This window comes from Hordeum vulgare, chromosome 4H, assembly GCF_904849725.1.
Source record: "Hordeum vulgare subsp. vulgare chromosome 4H, MorexV3_pseudomolecules_assembly, whole genome shotgun sequence".
Lineage (NCBI taxonomy): Eukaryota > Viridiplantae > Streptophyta > Magnoliopsida > Poales > Poaceae > Hordeum > Hordeum vulgare.
In genome coordinates, this window is record NC_058521.1 from 301,546,985 (window position 1) to 301,557,519 (window position 10,535).

Consider the following 10,535-nt stretch of genomic DNA (forward strand, 5'->3'; position numbering starts at 1 on the left):
CTACATAAAGTACGAGTTCAACCGGCACATCATCATCGTCAGCATCGTCAATCATTACTGGAGATTCCATCCGTCTAGATCATAGAGAATGCACCCTAGCTTCTTGACTGGCCTGAGGTCCTAACGTTCTATGCTTATGCAAGATCGGACGTTGATTCGCTATGTAGGGCCATGGTGGCACAACACCTACTCTTCGACAACTTATTTCATGATGATCGTTGCGATGTCCCTCTAGATGCGAAAGAAGTCATCTTTGAGTGTATCATCAGGTTCTTCTTGTAAGGATTCTGCCCATTTTCGGATATGATCAATGTTTCTGGTTCTCATGTGAAGCTGTTGGTTATCTCTTTTGAACTCCATCATGGGATGGATGAGGTAGAATCCATCGTTTATGCTTGATGCCGGTTGATCATTGCACCAGAAGGTAGTTTTATTCAAGAAACCCGACGTGATCTTCCTTTGTTTCCTGATCTCGATATGCCCACCCCTTAGTCTGAAGCCATGGAGAGCCTAATCCAGAATATCCATTATGTGGTGTAGTCCTTCTTCTCGTAGTTTCTGGACGCGTCGAAATACATCACATGGGAGACTCGTGGGAGAAGGACGATAAGGATTGCTTGCCGGTTGCTGCGGGAAAATTTGAACACCTCAAATTATTGTCCACATGAGCGAAAAGGAATTATTCAGATGTACAAAATTGTTATCCGGTGATGACTTACATTGGATGATAAGGCAGGATTACCGTTTCCTTGTCCTTATTCATTAACATGAAATTTTTTATGTACTTCCTAGAAGTTTTACGCTCATAGTTGTCGAGACTCAAGAAGGACTCGTGCATGTAGTATGGATCGGCCACACAAATTTGCTGGATCTGTTCTCTCATAACGACAAAGCTCATATGTAGTGCAAAAAAGGCGAGCGATTGTACAATCGAGCTGCCTCGTGAGAAACATATCAAAGATATAATCAAACCGCAGGAAGAACACCTCTGCACGTAGTGTGTCGACATACCACTTCCCCTACGGCACACGAACCACATATAGCTGATAGCCTTGATCCCACAAGGCGTGAAGGCTTATCTTAGTCGAGAGCACATTGTCGTGGAGTCTCGTGAGATCCCCTGATATGCCCTCCAGTGGACCGCTAGTAGGACTGGCTTGCCCAAGACATGGAACATCGCCACACCTTTGAGCGATACATAGTCTTCAAAATGGATCGACATAGCCGACTGGCTGCTAGAAGCGTTGGCAGTTGGTTTGGCGGCAGTAGAGCCTCTCCTTTGGTGTCACTTCCTCTCCTTTTTCTTGGGTTCACCATTCAGACCCTTTCCTTAACCCCACCATTAGTGTTGGCGGGCTAAGCATTGTACAACCCTCGGCAGCTAGTTGACCATGTGTTGAAGCGGCATCTGGAGGCGTGCCGTGTGAGGATTGCATGAGGCGAGATTGCTTACAATCATCACTAGGACTTTCCTTCCCTGACACATCATCCATCTCCAATTCCGCATGCTAACACACCGAGTCATATGGCTGACACATCATTACTCCGTCCTCATTGAGGTACTGAAGAGGTTCCTCGTCATCCATCTCATCATCATCCATTAATTGTTCTACGGGGGCGATTACATCATCCACCATTGGATTCCCTTCCTTGGGTCGACCCCGCTCTCACCAGACACTACAGTTGCTCGTTATTGATGTGCTCTCAGTCGCTTCTAGATGAACAAGATTCTTTGGCCACAACAGCATCCATCCCTTGTAGTCTCCAAGCGGCGTCCGGGTCTTGTCCTCATCTCCCCCGAGCCGTATTGGAGGAGGCAAATCCTCTTTTCCCGCATTCACACTCGAGAAGCTAACACTGAATTTGCCAACGCGGATTGGCTGGACGTGGAACGTGAGTATCAATGGCTTCATTATCACATCATTTCCCACGTACACCTGCTCACCTTTGATCACATAGAGTACGGTGTATGGGGTTTCGGTGTCCTGCAAAGAAATGTTTGAGGAGTAAAACATTCGAAAGGCAATGAAAATGGAAGGCTATAGAAATACATTGGTGCGATGGGTAATTACCATGAGGGTGTCGAGGTTAGCAAAAAGATGAAGGCCCTCCTAGCACGACAGAGGCACATGACGGGCTGCTATGAGCGGGTGCAGGTACGGGTGCACGAGCAGGTGCGGTTGCGAGAGCAGGTGATGGTGCGGTTGTGATGTTCACCGAGTTGCTCCCGATGAAACTCGGTATGGGAAAATCATGTGCACCATTGTGTGGATTTTCCTTCTGCTAGTTGATGATAGCTGGCATCAAATTAGTAGCAAAATCTTTTCTGCAACTCGATCGACTGCCTTCTAGAGCACTCATCTTGGGCCTGAGCTGCCTTTTCCTCGTCCTGAGCTGCTTTTTTCTCGATCGCAAGCTTCACCTTCTCGTTGATGTCCGCTTGACTAAACTTATTTTTCTACTTCTTGGCTCCGGACCCTCGTTGTAATAGAACTTCCACGTGGCGCCGTCTCCTTGTGCACCAGTCCATATTGGGGCCACTGGTCCAAAGGGAGTCCCTTCAGTTTTTTCAAGGCACAGTTGAGAGGGTTGTCCCACTTCGCCCTCGACCATTAAAAGTCACTTTCGACGCAAGCATTTGTTTCTTCTCTTACAAAAGGAACGTGAACCATTTATGAACGTGTAGTGGACTTGATCAGAAGCTAGATATAAGCTGGTAAAAGAAGAATTACCAGTATTCTAATCAATTTCCTCGTGAGCTGGTCCATGTGAAAAAACTTATTTTTCTTGTCCAACATGTATCGTACCATGATAAAGTTACGCTCAACGGGTGTGTGAACTGCGTGAATGGGTCTAGGATCCCCGCGGGTTCTCCTTCCACATCCTCCTTATCCCATATGGCCTTTTTGCCAAGGTAGCCATGGCTTCCGAGGCGTTACTCCCATGTGTTCCCTTGCTAAAGCTCCTTCTATTTCTCAAACTTAACCTTGGCCGCATTCATAGCGCAAGTGTACTTGAACTTTTTGAACGCCTCTGCTGTAAGTGTCAGATTTTCCTCCAAAATCTTGGACAAGGGTTCATTAGCCTCACTACCTAATTTCACCCCTCCCTTTCTAGGAGGCCAAATAATTGTTGAACATGCTCATGGCATGGTTGTTAATCTTTTTCATGGTTGTATCTTTCCACGGGGCTTCTATGTCCTTATACGGGCTGGGAAACTTGAATCTCTTGTTTAGCTTCGTTAGGAGCAAGTGTTCCATATTTGTCCTACTTCTTACGTCATTATCGTTGATGATCGTGGTTTCCCATAGGATGGATCCAACTTGGTTCCTATAGCACTTGCAAGCTTTAGTATGCTCTAATGGCTCAAATTTGACGGGTCCATCTTTCTGACGAGCAGTCTTCCGATGCCGAGTTTGTTAGGTTTTCGTGTCCTCTCGTTCTTTTACTTCTTCTTTTCGTTAGCGGCTTCGGGGAAGGTACCTTTTATGTAGTATTGGTGTCGCCATCGATGTTGGTGCTATCAGTGTTGATGTCGGCGTCAGTACCATCGTCATTGAGGGTGCCCTACAAACCTTGACTGTGTTGGGTACAAAAAAACTCGAGGTAGTCATGTTCACGGTCATATTGTGTGTCATCTACAGCTTGGTCAGTAGCCCCGATTTCTTCGTAGTTCGACATGTTTCTTACGATTTAGTCTGCTTGTTTAATTCTTGAACTATAATAAAATAAGTAATGCCATAAAAAAGTCTATGGTTTGCCGGAATGTTGTTTCATTCTCGTCGTGACAAATCACGGGCATTCGATATGCCTACTTTCTAGCACAAGTCATGCCGAAATTCACACGAAATTTTGGCATGGCCTTTGCTTAAAAGTGGACATATCGAACACCTAGAATTCGCTAGAACGGAAAAGAATCAACATTCTGGCAAAACATAGGACACTCGGATTTTTTTCCCTACTCATAACCATCATTTTCCAAGTATCACATGTCCAAATCACATGTCCACATATCACATGCCCACTTCAAATTGGCATAAATAGGACAAAAAAACATACAACTTGAAAAAAATGCAAGCTAGGTAGTGGACTGCAAGAAGTCCTTTTTCTTCACAATATTTGAAACTAAATTCAGAACTTGTCAAATTTGATACTAAATTCAGCACTTGTCAAATTTGATATAGGGTTCATATACCCTAGAGCACTAGCACATCATCACCCATAATCAACCCTAAATTCAGCACTTGTCAAATTTTATATAGTGTTCATATACCATAGAGCATTATAGGACATTTTCTTGAATTTGATCTAGGGTTCATACAAACCAAATTTGAATTGTATGAAATTTGTTTGAATTTGATCCCGGGGTTCACACTCCGAATTTTAGTACTAGGTTGTTTTAATCCTAGGGTTCACACTTTCATAATTTGATTTCTAGGTACATTATGAACCCTAGAACAGTAATAATACCAAAATCTTGAGTCCCTAATTACCAAAACCCTAAATTGCTTGGTAATTTTCTGTCGCAATTTGATTAGTTGAAAATAGATCCTATTATTCTTATCCCTACATTCCTATTGCTTACACATGGGGGCGGCGACAACGCAGGAGGAAGTGGCGACAGCGAGGACGAAGCAGAGGCCACGACGATGTCGAGGAGGATACGAAGGCTACGGTGAGGACGATGCAAGGCCCCCATGGGAGAGGCTGGTATAGCGACCGTTTTTTCAGAAAATAATTTCCAGGAAACAGGCCCTTGTGTTCACCACCTCGAGGAATACCGTTAGCTGGTGGACACTCATGTGATATAGAAATCCCAAGAAAAATTACAAAATTTAGGTACAAAACCATGAAGGTTTATGAGGTCAGGTTTGTCAAAAATGTCTAGTGGCTAACGGAGGAAGCGATTCGAGAAATCTCCACTGCCCATGGGACTCCATTTCCACACGAACAGCTGACCTGGATAATTCCTATCTCACAAGGCTGCTATCCTCGACTCCTAGGTTACGTGGTTGGCGACATCATGCTCCTCTCTGAATGCAACTTGGACAAGACAATAGCCAGCGCAAGCCAGTGAGTACTTTGAATGTACTCGCAACGATCATGACAACAAATAAGTTGAAGGACGTGAGATGCATGCATAAATCTCTTAACAATTTTGTCATGCCATAATAATTAAGTCACAGATGCATTTTGACATATCAGTCATTTTCACCAATGATGGATAAGGAAACAAGGAAGGAAGTAATGGTCAAATATCAGCGTGTCGATCGGGCTTCTGAGGCGACACCTCAAAAGGACAAGCAATACAAGCAACAGTCGGGCATCTTGGCGACACTCCGTAAAGTGACTTGTTAATGAAATAATACTACAATTGCCGCAATTGGGCCTCGGGAGCGACACCATAAAAAGGGCTCATAAAACATTAACAATGCATTTGTAATAGCATTGTGTGCCACAGTCGGGCGTCTCATCGACACAGCATAAAGGGCGCATATGAAAGTAATCATAGTTGCCACAGTCAGGCGTCTGAGCGACACCACATAAAGGGATTATATGAAGGAAATCACAGTTTCCACTGTCAGGCGTCTAACCGACAACACAGAGTGGGATTATATAATAATAACAACATCGAGCATCCAGGAGGGAGAACCATCCCAAGGATAGTCTAACAAATCCATATACCACAAATGGTTAGTCCATAGCAAGATTATCATATTTATGGTTATCATCTCATTTCGTAAATACCGTCCTGGTCAATTTAATACCTCTCAAGACGGACGGTCAGACCGTCACTGGACCTGTAAACGAGTCGTCTTTAACCATGGACATGGCTACTCAAATAGTTTTTACTCTGCAGAGGGTGTAATCTTTACCCATAGCCCACGGGTTTCAATAGTCCCTCGGACTAATCCCGTGTACGGTAGTTTTAGAAGTAAACACTCAGAACCAACACACACACATTCTTACCCCCAACAAGGTCCATAAATACCGAAACTACACTTCGAGGGGAAAACCATAAGACGGGGAGGCCAACATGGGATCATATTTATACCGCGCGCTACAAGGGGAGAGCTCTTCCCCTCTTTGTCCAAGTCGGGTAACACCCATGCGCCCTAACCGGATATCTGGCTTTATTCTATGGCCATGCAACATTCATCCCGACCTCTCTACTTGGTGTGCACATGGTAATAGGATTACGACCTACTAATTTGTATTCCCTTTCGAGTAGACCTGTGGAAGCACAAAATTGTAAGGCGAGACACTCACAAGACTCGATCTATGGTCGACTGAGGAGGTTTAAGTTTTCCTGCAGGGGTTAGCACCACACAATTTGTTTGAATGATATACCATAGTGTTACCACCCTCACACCTCGGTATGCCCTCACTGACCACTCTCATCCCAACGAGATATCGGTCCATGGTCTCATACTTACCCTGACAAACCTTTCTCCGAGGTTTCTGAGACCAGGAAGGCACACGTGGCATGAGGTAGTACCCACACATTACCAGCTTCATATGCTTAGAAGCAACCACACACATATCACATGCAATCCATGCAAGGTATGCTACTATGGAGTGGGGTTGTATTCGAGTGACATAACCATGCATCATAACATCGCAGCAAGCAATCACACAAGTTACGACAAATCTGAATTCATGATGCTTGCCTTTGGGATGAAGGAGGGTGGTGTGCACCCCAACGATCCTGAAAGAATTCTCCCTCCAATATTTCCTATTTTGAAAATATTCAGTTTAGCACCACTCCAAAATAGCATATGTTAGGTGTCTTAATTTTTCTGAGATAAATTTTAAAATAAACTAGATGAAATTTGAGGGAGGTAGGAAAAATAATAAAATCATTTGGAGTTCTATTTAAAAAGTTATGAGTAGTCAAAGATTTTGTTAAATCTTGTTTTTAAATGAAATAGAAAAGAAAACGCTTCGGCCAAAAATACGCTAACAGAAAGGTGAAAGTGCGCTCACGGGGATTCGTTTTCTATGGAGGAAAACACACTAGTTTGGCTGCGCCATCGGAGGGATCCTCTATCTCACCGATAGGTCGGGGCCACCTCTCGGGTTCTTCCTTCTCCTCCCACGGCCGAACTAGGGCGGCGCTTAGTGTTCCTCGCCGTCAATTGGCTATGCGTCTAGTGGCTGAGACACAGAGATGAACGGGGAAGCTGGCAAACCTCAGAACTCGCTAGTGTTGAGTTCTAGAGAAACGAGAAGCGATCGTACGGTCCATGGGGCTGCTAGGGTCACTCTTGTGTTGTTTGCAGGGGAGGATCGACCTCGGTGGCGGTGAATTTTACTAGGGCTCAACGGCGGTTGCGGCGGTCAGAGACGGAGAAGACAACCCCCCCTGGTTCGATATGTTGCATTGGACGATCCTAGAGGCAGTAGACTGTTGCCGTTCTGGGTTTGGGGGTACCCAGACCTGCGTGCTTGTGGCCCAGGGCTGGCCCACTTCCTCAAGGAAGCACAATCGGGCACGACACCACTCAAGGCAAGGCCCTTAAGAGGGACCAAACCTCACGAGGGAGTTATAACATCAAGACCCGCATGGGGCCTCGCCAGGACCCCTCCGGAGCGACGGATATTCCGATGTGAGACCCAGCCTCGGCAGTCAAGGATGACGCAGAGGAAGGACATGCGAGCAGTAGACAGTAGGATGGGGCATTTTCCCCTTTAGTGCAAAGGGGGCAAGGACGAACTGGGGTCCCAAGGCATCTTCCAAAGGTTTCCTTTCTGGCGCAACAAGGCCATCGCCGCCCGCCAACAGGACATACGTCATCCCTGGACCCGTCCCTGCAGCAATGGCAGCCACTTTGCACGCAAAGACTACTTTTGGATAGGGGAAGCTTGTTCCCCTCTCCCCCCTTTAAAATTGGCCGATGTGGGATCCCTTCCTACCGAAACGGTAAGGGAAGAGGACCGGGGCCTCCACTGTATATATAGAGAGTAGGTTACTTCATAGGGGCGATCCATTCATTTCGCCCACCGGCACCACACAAAAGCCACCCAGCCTCTGGAGGCCCTTGAACACTGTACTAGTTCATCCACAAACCTCCACGAGAGGCAATCCACCAAAGCAGGAGTAGGGTGTTACGGTTCTCAGTGGCCCGAACCAGGGTAAACTGTCGTGTGGTCTGTCTTCCACACTATCGAGTGAGTTCTCTCCCAGCGCCAGCGAGTAGCGAGTTAGGTGAGACGATCCGACGAGAGATCTTCATACATGCCCCTGAGTTCGAATCTTTAGGGTTTTGTGGAGCCCGAAATCCGACATTTGGCGCGGCAGTTAGGTGGCGTGTCAATGTCTTCTCTAAGCTTCATCTTCCCTAAGCCCCACTGCTCCGATGACCGGTGCCCAACAAACTTCTTTGAGCCTCGTCGAGCTAGCTTCCAACCGTCATACCAGAGCGGCCGAACGCACGTGTACCGGCCTTATGGTACTAGGCGGCTCATACCAGATCGTCAACATCATCTCCACCGTCGCAACCACCCGCGCCACCCAGGCGCAGGGCGGCTGGGCGGCGCCCCCGGCATCCACGACGCGCCACATCAACATGGGGGACCTCGGCGCGCACGACGCGTTGTAGATGGCGAGCGAGATGCTCCGCCATCGACAGACGCAAGGGGGCTTCAACGCCTGGGCGGACCACATAACAGAGCTGGTCACCATCACCCAGAAGGCCATCTGACCCCAATCTTCATTAAGGCCGCAGGCACCGGGAACCAGGGGCTCGCACCTCATGCCGGTCCCCAGGCCTGCAAGCGACGAGGCCCCTCCTGCATTGGGTGGGGCCGAAAGAGGCGCGTCGCATGCTGCCCTCCTCCTCCTCCAGATTCCAGTGGCCGACCTCTAGGCGCCGCATGCCGGCATCCACCAGGGGCGCGAAAAGAATGGCAAGACGTTCGATGCACACACTGGCGCGCATCACCAAGACCAGGTCGGCCCCCGACAACCTGGGGCGGCCAGGCAGGAGCACTCCCTTAGGCGCATACGATGGGCGGAGGAGGCATCGGCGCGGGCGAACTACGGCGATGGAAACAGGACAGGGTACCAAGGGGGAAGTCTGCACTGGGAAATGCCAAGACCACCCGACGATGGCAGCAGGAGCAAGCGGCTTCGTGCGGAGGCCTATCGCAAGAAGATCTCCGAGAAACGCGAAAGGGGGGACCTCCCCCCGCCGTAGAGAGTGATCGCCACCGTCGCGCTACTGAACAACCTTGGAGGTCGATCGATCACTTACATGGAGCCTTACGTATCGTGTTACGTAACACTACCTGACCCTCCCATCGAGGAAGAGCCTCAAGCGTCCACCCCAGGCGCCAGTGCTCCTCAGGAATAAGGAACACTCTAGGGGTCCCCCTTGATCCATACCCTAGGGCCCCGACTGGCGGAGCACTGGGCCCAAGAAGCGCGGGCAGGGAGGCGTCCCCAAGCCGTGGGGCATGACAAAGGCCGCCGCCCCCGTGAAGAAACTGTGAAGAACTGGGTCACCGGCCTCAGGAGGATGAGGTTGATAAAGCAATGAGACACAAGTGGCGCGGGTCACCCGCGGTGACTACGGTGCTGGTGTGGGAACCGAGGGTTGGGCCTTACGAGGTGCCCGTCAGGCGTGAAGAGGCTATGCAGGGTAATTTTTGGGGTTCATTGCTCTAGGCGGTGTCTGTTGGACGCATGAACTTCAAGAGTTCAGGGAACACCTCTACCCATCATATCATTTACGCATGCTTCCATAACTTCTGCTGCATCCATTTGGCGATCTGACATCTTACCATGCTTGGATCTTCGGGTGATCTACCCCCCCTCGCTCGGGGGCTCCAACCGGAGCGCATCGCCCCGTCGCGGGACCTGGGGAGGCCCCGTAGCTTCCCAAGGCCACAATCAAGAGGATGCAATGAGGGCATCAAAAGGGTGCTCCTGAGCATCGAGCCTCAAGGGCCTTACCGGTCATAAGGACACTTGCCACCCTTGATGCCATCCACGGCCATTCGGTCGTTATGAGGGGTGGCAGGTCTTAACCCTGTAGCTCCATTCGTCCATTCGGTGGCAAGCAACAGTGGTTGGGAAATGCGCGGGACCGGGTCTTGGCGACGTAGAGCCGCATGAATGTCAAAGGGGGCTCCTGAGCATCGAGCCTCAGGAGCCTTAATGGTCATAAGGCCACATGCCACCCTCAATGTCGTCCATGGACATTCGGTTGTCATCATGGGTGGCAGGGTTTCACCCCGTAGTTGCGTCCATCATTCGGCCGTATGCAACGGTGGTCGGGAAATGCGCGGGACTGGGACCTGCCAACGTAGAGCAGTAGAAAAGCCCTCAACCAGTCTTAGGAGAAGGAGCGGGCGGGGCCTCGAAGAGCCCCATCTACAAAAGGGATCACGGGCAAACCGCCCTAAGGAGGAAACATCGCGAGGACGGAGCGCCCTCGCGTTCGCCCTAAACTCCACGCGGGACCTGCGTCAACCCGTGGCACCTCTCCATCGTCCTTCAATCCTTCCGGAACCTACTTCATCTCGTGACA